Source organism: Notolabrus celidotus, chromosome 2 (genome assembly GCF_009762535.1).
Source record: "Notolabrus celidotus isolate fNotCel1 chromosome 2, fNotCel1.pri, whole genome shotgun sequence".
Taxonomy (NCBI): Eukaryota; Metazoa; Chordata; class Actinopteri; order Labriformes; family Labridae; genus Notolabrus; species Notolabrus celidotus.
In genome coordinates, this window is record NC_048273.1 from 11,731,058 (window position 1) to 11,740,880 (window position 9,823).

The following is a 9,823-nucleotide window of genomic DNA, read 5'->3' on the forward strand; positions in this document are numbered from 1 at the left end:
GTTACACCTCTAGTTTCGTGACTTATAAAGCTTCAGGATATCAGACTCGGAAAGTGGAAGGGGTTTAAAGCTGGGGTTGGTAGTCTCGGGAAACTAGCATGAATTTGAACGTAGCATGTCCTCAGGACTCCGTCTAACCCCTCCCCCTGTTCCACACGGAGCTCCTCCAAAACGATGCCCCCACTCACATGCACGAGCGCCGCTGATTCACAACCATATGATCGTGACTGATTCAAAACCGGTCCTCAGCAAAACATTATCATAGTGAAAGTTAAAAACACAAACAAACATGGCTGCTGTTAGTACTCACAACTGTCATGCTAGCATTATCCAGTTGTACTGGTGACACGATATCAGGAGAAAAGTTATAACACATGTAATACTGTAACAGCTCTACTGTTTGTTAAACGTGTTCAGTGTAGATGTTCTTAATTCCTACAGTGTTGACGGTTAGTGAAGGCATCAGGAAGGGCGCGGGGGTGTTAGAGAGTGTGTGAGCGGGAGAGACGAGAGACAAGAGGAGAAGTTTTTCATTCACTCAAACATTGACTGTTTCTTTGTTGGTTTGCGTGGACACGGCCGACAGTGACCGGTTATTAAAGATCAACGTGTTCATGAATCGGCTCGTCATCGCATTACCTGTAGGACTTACTAAATGTCATACATTCTTTTGCTTGTCAGAGCCCCCGTGTTGAGAGCTTTTCAGACTCTGATCTGGACTACAGTCCTGAGCAAAGCACCTCATCGGGTCAGAGGGGACAGGCCCGAAGTCGAGCGAGAGGGGCAGTCAGTAGAGTCAGGGGAAGCAGAGGCAGGGGACGGGGACGAGGAGGAGTGCACGCTGGGGAAATGTAAGCACAGGAGGCGGACAGAAAGGCAGGATGGGATTTGATTTGTTTAAAATTTTGGCACCCAAAAACAGTGATTGGTTGGTGTTTTCCCAGGTTTACCCCGGCTGTAGATAACAGCTTTTTTCCGCTCTTTTTTAAGAACACATTATGTATTGATTGCCATCAGGACATAAAGATCATTTTAACCAGTATGACAAAAAGTGTATCTAAATCTGACTACCAACCCCCAGCTTTAAGAGCCATTCCAGAAAAGCTGAGGAACGTTACAATTTCACATTTCACATTTGAATCTCTACAGATGTGATCAGCGTTCTCCTATGAAGAAATGATCTTTGAAGCAACTGACAGATCAGTGATCTCTACTGGGGACACAGTTTTGAAGCCAGGACAAATATGCAAGGTTGACTAAAAATCCTTTGCTCTAAGTCCACTTTTGATGTTTTCAGACTCATCTCACAGTCTTCCTCAGGGACTTAAGTTTGCAAAAGCTCTTGGATGGTAACAATTCAGCACACTTTTGCTGAGCGGGTCTGAGAGATGCAGTTCAAAGTTCTGAGATCTGGATCTCCAGATAACATTTTAAGCTAAATTTAGCCTCCTAGCAACTCCTCTCTGCGTTTAGGCTCAACACAGGGAAAACCCTGGATTTATCTACCTACAGATACTTTGATACGAGCTCCAGGGAGACATATTGGGTAACAAATGGTGTGTTTCAGTTGACAGTATTAAAAATATTGAAACACTAAGGTTCAACGAAATGTGCAGCAGTGTTGTGCCAGCATAGGAATGTATTTAACCACTAACGTGAGGATCTTTAATTTAATTTACACTGAACTCAAGAAGAGCTTTGTTAAGTGTCAAGGTTTCTGGACTCAATGATCAATGTATCGATTATTGGAAGTCAGAACGGGGGTGTTTTGTAGCTTGCAGCTAGCTAGTTCACCATGTTTGTCACCTACAATAATGATAGCACACACTAGCGACAACAGCAGTGATCTTAAAGTGCTCCTTCATTTATCCGAGTGAAGACTGAAGAAGATTACACTGCCCAGAAACACACCACATGACCATGACAGCAGGAATAAAGAAAGGACTGGCTAATTGTAAATAAACGAGAGGCTAATCAGCATGGCTAGCTTGCTACCCTGGCCCACAAGCCGTTCAGTCTCTTACCAGACGGAGACAGTTAATTTTCAAGTCGACCTCAAACACGTCGCTGCTTCCTGCCACCGCGACGGCCACCAAGCATCGGATATGCATTGGTCAACATTTTTTATCTGTCTCAAGTAGCACTGAATTTATTCAACCCACTTGAGAGGGGCAGAGTCGGCGTCCCCCTCCCCTTCGCACAGGCTCCAGGTTCCAGGCTGCAGGCTGCTGCCGAGCTGCTGCTTTTCCCTGTCCACAGGCAACTGCACGGACCTCACGGGGGCGCGCACAGCTCGAGCGGACACTTCCTTAACTTGTGATTTCTGTGGCCTCCTGCTGTTTAATTTTTGGTGCACATTTTTTTGAATTGTGCAATGCAGTATAATTTGATTCACATCTAGTGCGTATCACGGAAGAGGATTAGAGCCACTGAAAAATAATAATGATAACAAGGTGAAATAATAATAATAATTATTATATTATGTTATATTACATTATTAATCTAACTACAACTCATGGTCACATTACATACCCATATTATTTTTATTTATTGCTTAATTTGTCATTACCAACCATAATCACACCATGTCAACCTGTCACTACTGAATTTTTTTAATACTGCCTGTAATTACTTCTATTTAATTTAAATTCCACTGTAACATTGTATACATCTAAATTGTATTCTAGCTCTATTTATCTATTTTTAGTTTTACTTATTTAATTTAATTTAATTTAATTTAGATTTTTACTTATTTTTACTTATTGAAACTCCTTTATTGATTGTACTTATATCTGGGTTGCTGTAACAACTGAATTTCCCCCCCGGGGGATCAATAAAGTAATATCTTATCTTATCTTATCTTATCTTAATTTTATTATCCTGAGATTAAAGTCAGAATTCTGAGGGAAAAAAAATCTAAATTCTGACTTTAATAGAATAAAGTCCGAAATCTGAGAAAAAAGTTTTGTAGGACTTTGGGCTTGCAAAATTGCAAGGCTCTTCCTCCACTGCTTCAAGTCATGTCTTAGAAACACCTTACCCGGGGAGTCCACAGGATGCGTGTGCGCCACGTTAACACTAAACTTAATTCTCTGCATTTGGCACAATTTTCATGAAGAAAATCTCTAGTTTTCACAAGGAACACTGTCATTCAAACATCTAAAGTTAATTGCCCGACTATGCACACTGACTCATCACATGGGCAAACACCTGTCACACAGTTTTACAATTACAAATCAGAGCTTTATTCCCCCGCTGCTTGGCCAGGGAAGACATTGTTTGTGATGTGGATGAGGTGCTGTGGCCAGACCGAACCAGAAGAGAGGATGCAGAATAGTATTTTTTACTGTAACTGTATACAGTAAATTCTTCTGTTGTTTTGTATGTAGACCACTGTATGTGCAACTTTGTATTGGTTTGAATGTACACTGTGTACACTGATTTTTTTGGGGAGGAAAATAAAATATATTTGTTTCAGTGTATTTGTGTGTTTTGAGTATAAAAGTCATTATGATGAATGGAGAAGAAGAGTTTTCCATTCATCATAGTGTTTTACATTGAGCACATCAGTGTTCAACTGGTCTATTCATATGGTGGTTTGTGTGTCTCATTTGAAAACAAATTCCATTTGGAGAAGAAATAACATTTTTTTGAATGTAAAGTTTCATTTTGCAGGAGAACTGAGGGGTTTTTCCCAGTGTGTGTGTGTGTTTTTTTTATTTGTGTGTAGAGTTCTGAGAGTATGAGGCATGCTTTCAGAAAATGTGTGTAAACAATCCAGAAAAACTGTAATGCTGTTTCTCATCTATGCCTTGTATATTTACTTTAAAACTAATGGCCCGTCTTTCTCCGTTACTTTATATTTGCTTAAAAGTTGTTGCCTCAAAACCATGACATGAAAGTTGCATTATTTATTTAGTTTTTTAAAATGCCTTATGGTATTTAATGATAAAATAATATTTAAAAATCCCTGTTGCATTGGGTTTAGTTAGAAAAAAAACATTGAAGTGCAGTGGTGTGAGTTGGACATGTTTGGCAATTTAGGTAATTTTGAGTGATGAAGGACCAGTTTGTACAAAGTTGTACAGCTTTCAGAGTAGTCTCATTTCCTTTGTTTTTATCATCACTTTCATGTAGACATCAACATGAAACACAAGCAGGAAAATGGTAATTGAGATAAGTGCAACATAGTTTGTGTAAATTTGAATATACGTGTTATTGACAGCTTTTTCAACCAAAATTTGAGGCAGAGGTTCAAAGCTACTGGCGGAGGCCTCATTGAAGAATGAGAAGTTACTTTCTTTCATATTGCACAGGTGGAGTACAGATGATAGTTTTCTGAAGTTGGGGCGTTGGGTGCTGGTGTTGAACAGAGGCTAGAATTAGAGGCACAGACTGAAGTCATCAGTCATAAACTGTAGGTGGAGATCGTTTGAGGATGCTTGAGTTGGAGGCAGTGGCGCCATATAGGGGGGAAAAGTTGTACCATTTCATGCCTCTATCGGCATGAAATGGTACAGCCCAGCCTGAGTCGCCTTAATCAGCTGTGCCCCATGGCTGTGCCTCACAGTCAGACAGAAGTTGCACACTGCTCATACGTTTAGTATGGGAGTTTTCTCTTACAGGCTACAGTTTTAGTATACAGTCAAGTCAGCTGTAGGCTGTATAATGTTGGTGGCACTGTTAGGGTGCAAGTGAGCACGATCATGTGGGTGCTTGTGTTTTCACGTTTATGAGTTCATGTGGGTCTGAGAATTTGGTGTTGGTCTCAGTTTCCTGAGGTGGGTAAGAGGTAACAGTGAGAGGGCCCTCGTCACCTGGCGTCACTAGATCGGCCTCGTGCTGAGGCAGTGAAATGATGTCAGGGAAACAACAGTGTGTTCAGCCCTCTGTGTCTTTAAAGGCTAAGTCAAATAAATATTAATAAACACTGAGGAGTGAGTCTGCTGCTCTGTGCTCCAGTGTGTAAAATGCCAAATGTGAGTGTGTTGTGAACTTGCCTGTGTATCACCCTCTAAATAGCAAGAACTTTGTGGAGATACTGGACATGGATCTGAGACTTTGGACCAGGTTTTGATTGGTTTGTAGCACAGTCACTTTCTGCATCCTCAAGACGGCAACAGGTTGTCTTACCAAAGCTCAAGACACTTTGCACTGAGTATACGATAGGGCCAAGAATGTTGCATGTAATACATGTGCAAAAGGTAGTGTCTGCTTTCTTCCTGACTAATAGTTGGTTAGTTAAGGCAAAAACAACTACATGCTTACTGTCAGAACAACATCATGGAGTGATACAACAATAATGCAATATTCTAATTGTGGATTAAATGAAACTTGACCTCTGAGTGCCATACTTAGTCTCAGTCTCTCTTAAAACTTGGTGCAGTCTCTCATTCCCATTTTATTTTGTGTTTACAATAGCATTGAAAAAAAAGCTCCACTGTCATCACACCTCTATACTTTCATATAGATCTTGCACAATATTGATGTCAGAGTGTGTGATGGGGTAAAACCTTTTGATATGTTATGTTAACAAAAAGGAGCCTGCTGCTAAATTTTTCTCTGACCTAGCAAGCCGGTTTATTACCTGTACTGGACGATTTGTTGACCTATATTTCTGAACCTGTGCTTAATCGTCTTTGTGACTTCCAATTCTGAGTTATGTTTGTGGTTTGGTAGTCTGATAATAACCTCTAAAGTGGCTGCAGTTGGAGATATTGGCTGTTGTGGTTAGGCAGAGATGGAAGAAGGAGGCCTGTACTGCAGCTGCCAACCACAAACTGCAGGTGGAAGCTGCTGCAGGTTGCTAGTAGAGGCTTCAGTTGAAGACATTGGAAGCAGTTGTCTCTCATACTGCATGATGGAGGTAGATGCTTTCTTGCAACACTGGAAAAATTGCCCCTCCAAAAACAAGAAAAATTAACTTATTTAAAGGTGCTTTTTACCTTGTGATAAGCAAAAGAAATATGCCAATAGAACAAGTGAAAATTTGCTTGGTAAGATTTCTTAAAATAAGACGTAATATTTCAAAATCTGTGATCTTAAAATTAGTAGGGAAAACTTATTTTAAGCAATATTTTACCAGTATTTTAAAGCTTAGTGTCTCAGAATAAGCCAGGAATGCTAACAATTAGTATTTTTTTACATTGAAAAAAAGATTTTTGCACTCATAAATTTCATGTCAACTTCTTCATTTGAGATATATTTGCCTTAATTTGAGTTGTATTATAGCGGCACTTCTCTAGGTATAAGACCATATTGTGCTTGAAATAAGATTACAAAGTTTAATTTGAGCATTTTGAGATAAAATGTCTTCTCATAGTGAGCTGGATATACTATTATTCAGTCATGTTGTTGAGGATAAGCCAGCTATGCTCAAAAGTAGGTGTTACATTGTGTGCGTGTAGTTTGAGGATGTATATTTTTATCTGATTTAGAAGAAACAGTGCCTGAAAACTGTAAACCACCCCTAAAAACAACAACGTTTCTTTCTTTCTTTTATCAATGGAGCTTTTTTCTGATAGATTCTCAAATAAAATCCATTTACTTAAATCAAGTAAAGTGTTTGTCTTAATTCAAGATTATCCGTCTTCTACAAATACATTCTAAGCTTGAAAAATGTATGAAATGTAAAATAAACCTTGTTCCTCCTAAATTACAACTCAAAACAAGATAATTTCAAGATTGTTTGACTTAACAAGATATATAAGATGCATTGTCTTAAAACAAGTCCCTCTATCTTGCTCAAATGTTACTTGTTAAATAAATGTATCTTAAATCAAGTGGGATAAGACATTTTGACTAAAAATGAGACAATTTCACTTGGTAAGAATTTGAGTTTTTGCAGTGAAGAGACTGCAGGTGGAGACAGAGGCTGGAGATTTCTGGAAGAGTTAACAGGTGGAGTCAGCAGCTCAGCTTTTTGTTAGAGGCTGCAGTTGGAGTTGGCTCCTGCTGGTATTTGGTAGAAACTGGAGAGTGAAGGCATGAATTGCAGCAGTCTGCCACAAACTGCAAGTGGAAGCAATTTCAAGTTGCTGGCACAGGCTTCAGTTGATAGCATTGATGGTAGTTGTTCTCCATATTGTACTAGTGGAGGTAGAGGCTGCTGGTGTCTCACACAGGCTGTAGGTTGGGTAGTGGCCAAGGTTGGCAGAGACAGAGGGTTTGTAGCTGCAGGGGCTGCAGTCATAGTGGTGGCTGTGTTGTTTCTCAGCAGGGGCTGGAGGAGGAAGCATGGGAAGCAGCTGTCTTTTATGAGGAGATGGTTTTGGAACAAGTTTTAAGGTTGTTGGCAGAGGTAGCAGATGGAGTCAGCAGCTTAGTTTACTGCAAGAGTCTTCAGTTGGAGACAGCAACCGCTGGTGTCTAGTGGACACAAGACACAAAAGCATGGACAGCCACTTACAGACACAAAATGTGGGTTGAGGTGCCAGCAAAAGTTTCAGATGGAGGTTTTAAGGTGCGTTTCTTTAACATAGTCCAGGTTTGGTGGAGGTGTACACTTATGGTTGCCAGCAGAGCCTGAAGCTGGAGGCCTGATTTTTTGCAGAGGCAGCTGCTGAAAGCAGAGGTTAAAGGAAGTTGGCAGAGGCTGCAGATTTTAAGCATCTACTGGAACTGGTAGTGACTGCTAATCCTGGAAAAGGCTTGAGTTTGAGTTGGTGGCTTCTATTATATATTGCAGAAGCTGCTGTTGGAGGCATGGGCCATAACTTTGAGTAACAATTTGCATGTGGAGGCAGAGGCAGTTTGCTTACAGAGACTTGAGTTGAAAATATTAGAAGCTGTTTCTGTATTTGACAGGTGGATGAACAGGATGCCGATTTCTGGCAGGGGCCTCAAGTTCAGATTGTGGGCAAAGTTTGCTGACAGAGGCTGCAGACGGGTCTAGCATTTCACGCTGCTTGAAGAGTCTACACTTGGAGGCAGCTGCTAGAGGGGTTTAAAAAAGTCCAAGTTGGAGGCTGAGGTTGGAGGTGGTTCTTTTGGCTGCAGCCCTCAATCACAGATTACAGGCAGGGTTAAATCTAACAAATGGTGGCAGAGGCTTCAGTTGGTTGGGGTGGCTGTTGGTGTGTTGCACAGGCCAAAGTTGGACAAATGGACTAAGCTGTCAGCCAAAACCTGCAGGTACAGATTGGTGAAGGTTGCTGGAAGAGAGACTTTGGTCAATGGCATTGATTGCACCTTGTTGTTGGTTGTTGGCAGAGGCATACTTAGGTAGAATTGGCGACCGATGTCCTTTCTATTTTGCAGGTGGAGGACATTTTTTGGCAGGGACTGTAGGTGGAGCTGGCAGCCTGCATGAGTTTAGACATTATGCTCTGGTCTTCAGCCTTCAGCCATAATTTCCAGATGCAGTTTTCTGGTTGTGCTTTGTGCTGTGGCAGAGACCTGAATTGGTAATTGTGGCAGTTGGTGCAAGACTGAGACTAAACTTAGAGGCTTGAGGTACATCTCTTACCAAAAGCTGCAACCAGAGCCAGCTGTGGGTTGTTATCAGAGGCGTAAGTTGCTGTGATTGAAGGTAGTTGTTATTCATGTTCTGGAAGTGATGGTTTTAAATTGTGTTTTATGACAGTGGCTGCAGTAAAGGCTGGGCTGTTTATGTCTGACAGAGGTCCATGTTTGCTACATAAGCTGCAGCTTTATGGTATCAACTGCAGGTGGAGGTACGTGCAGGTTCCTGGCAGAGGCACCCCCTTTCCACTAAAACCGCCCTGGTGTTAGTTTTGGGCTGGTGCTAGTGCTAGTTCAGAGTTGGTTCATTTTTGTAACCTCCTTAGAACCAGCTTTTTCCGCAGGCGAGGGCCACAAGACAGCCATATCAAGATAACCCTACCGCCAGCCCTTGATGGAAATGGTTCTTTCATCTAGCCCAACAAAGAGTTGGTGCTACTCTGGAACCTTTTTTCTGGTTTAGGGGTTGAAAATAAAAATAACTGGTTCCAGACTAGGCACTGGCTCAGAACCGTCTGGAATGATTGCTGTAAATGAGTTTCTTGCTGTCAGACTGTCAAACTGCTCCACACTGCTATGCTGAGGGACTATTGAGTATTACACTACTTTATCAAGGGACTCCACTCTGTCTTCTCTAATGCTGCTACTGCCCTATAGTGTTAGTCTTAGTTTTGTTATTTATTTATTGCCTGAGTACCATACTGGTTTTATAGTTTTTCTAAGTGTTTATTGGTTTTTACATTGCTCACTATTTTTATAGGTATCTATTTATTTACTTACTTATTACAAATAGAATACTTATTAACTGGACAGAGTATTGAATTTTGTTATTTCAAGTTAACATGGTCAGAATGACAAATAAGGTATCCTTGATCCTTGATTAAGTGAACTTCTTTAAACTTGCAGAACAGGGGAAATGTTACTGTTGCTTTATGTTCATACAGAAGCACACATGAAAAATAATGTTTATAGGAGGGATTTTTGTGGCCTCTGGTGATGTTACTGCAGGTAGCACAATGTAGCCTCCAGCTGCTGGCATGCAGTAGATATGAGGAGTGGCTTCTGAAGGTCTGGTAAGCTCACCCCTGTGTAACACGTGTGATGGTTGTTTTTATTTGAGCACCATGTTTGATTAGAAAGAACATTGTGTGATAAAAAAAACCAAGGTATATTTCAGCTGCCTTGATTTCTACTCTGTTTTGAAGCAAGTCATTTATGAGGCATTGAGCAACGTGTAAAAAGCTGTTTATAAGAGAATCAAATTTGCCAATAAAATGTGAAAAAAATGCTTCAAAACCTTTTCAGAGAGATGTTATATACATATATTTTTTACGTTTATCATTAATAACAAGGACAAAGA

The 9,823-nt window shown here is 40.6% G+C and overlaps 1 protein-coding gene across 2 annotated transcripts in view; it reads right to left on the reverse strand.

Annotated features, from left to right (window-relative positions):
- Window positions 1-2,291, reverse strand: part of st3gal3a (ST3 beta-galactoside alpha-2,3-sialyltransferase 3a) — a 44,740-nt gene extending 42,449 nt beyond the window's left edge. Inside the window, exon 1 of one of the 2 annotated variants that reach the window (XM_034705043.1) lies at window positions 2,163-2,291. The gene's annotated coding sequence lies outside the window, so the exon portion shown is untranslated. Of the gene's footprint in view, window positions 1-2,024 lie in introns of both variants that reach the window. The other variant, XM_034705051.1, reaches the window with a different exon arrangement.
- Window positions 2,292-9,823: the final 7,532 nt, after the last annotated feature.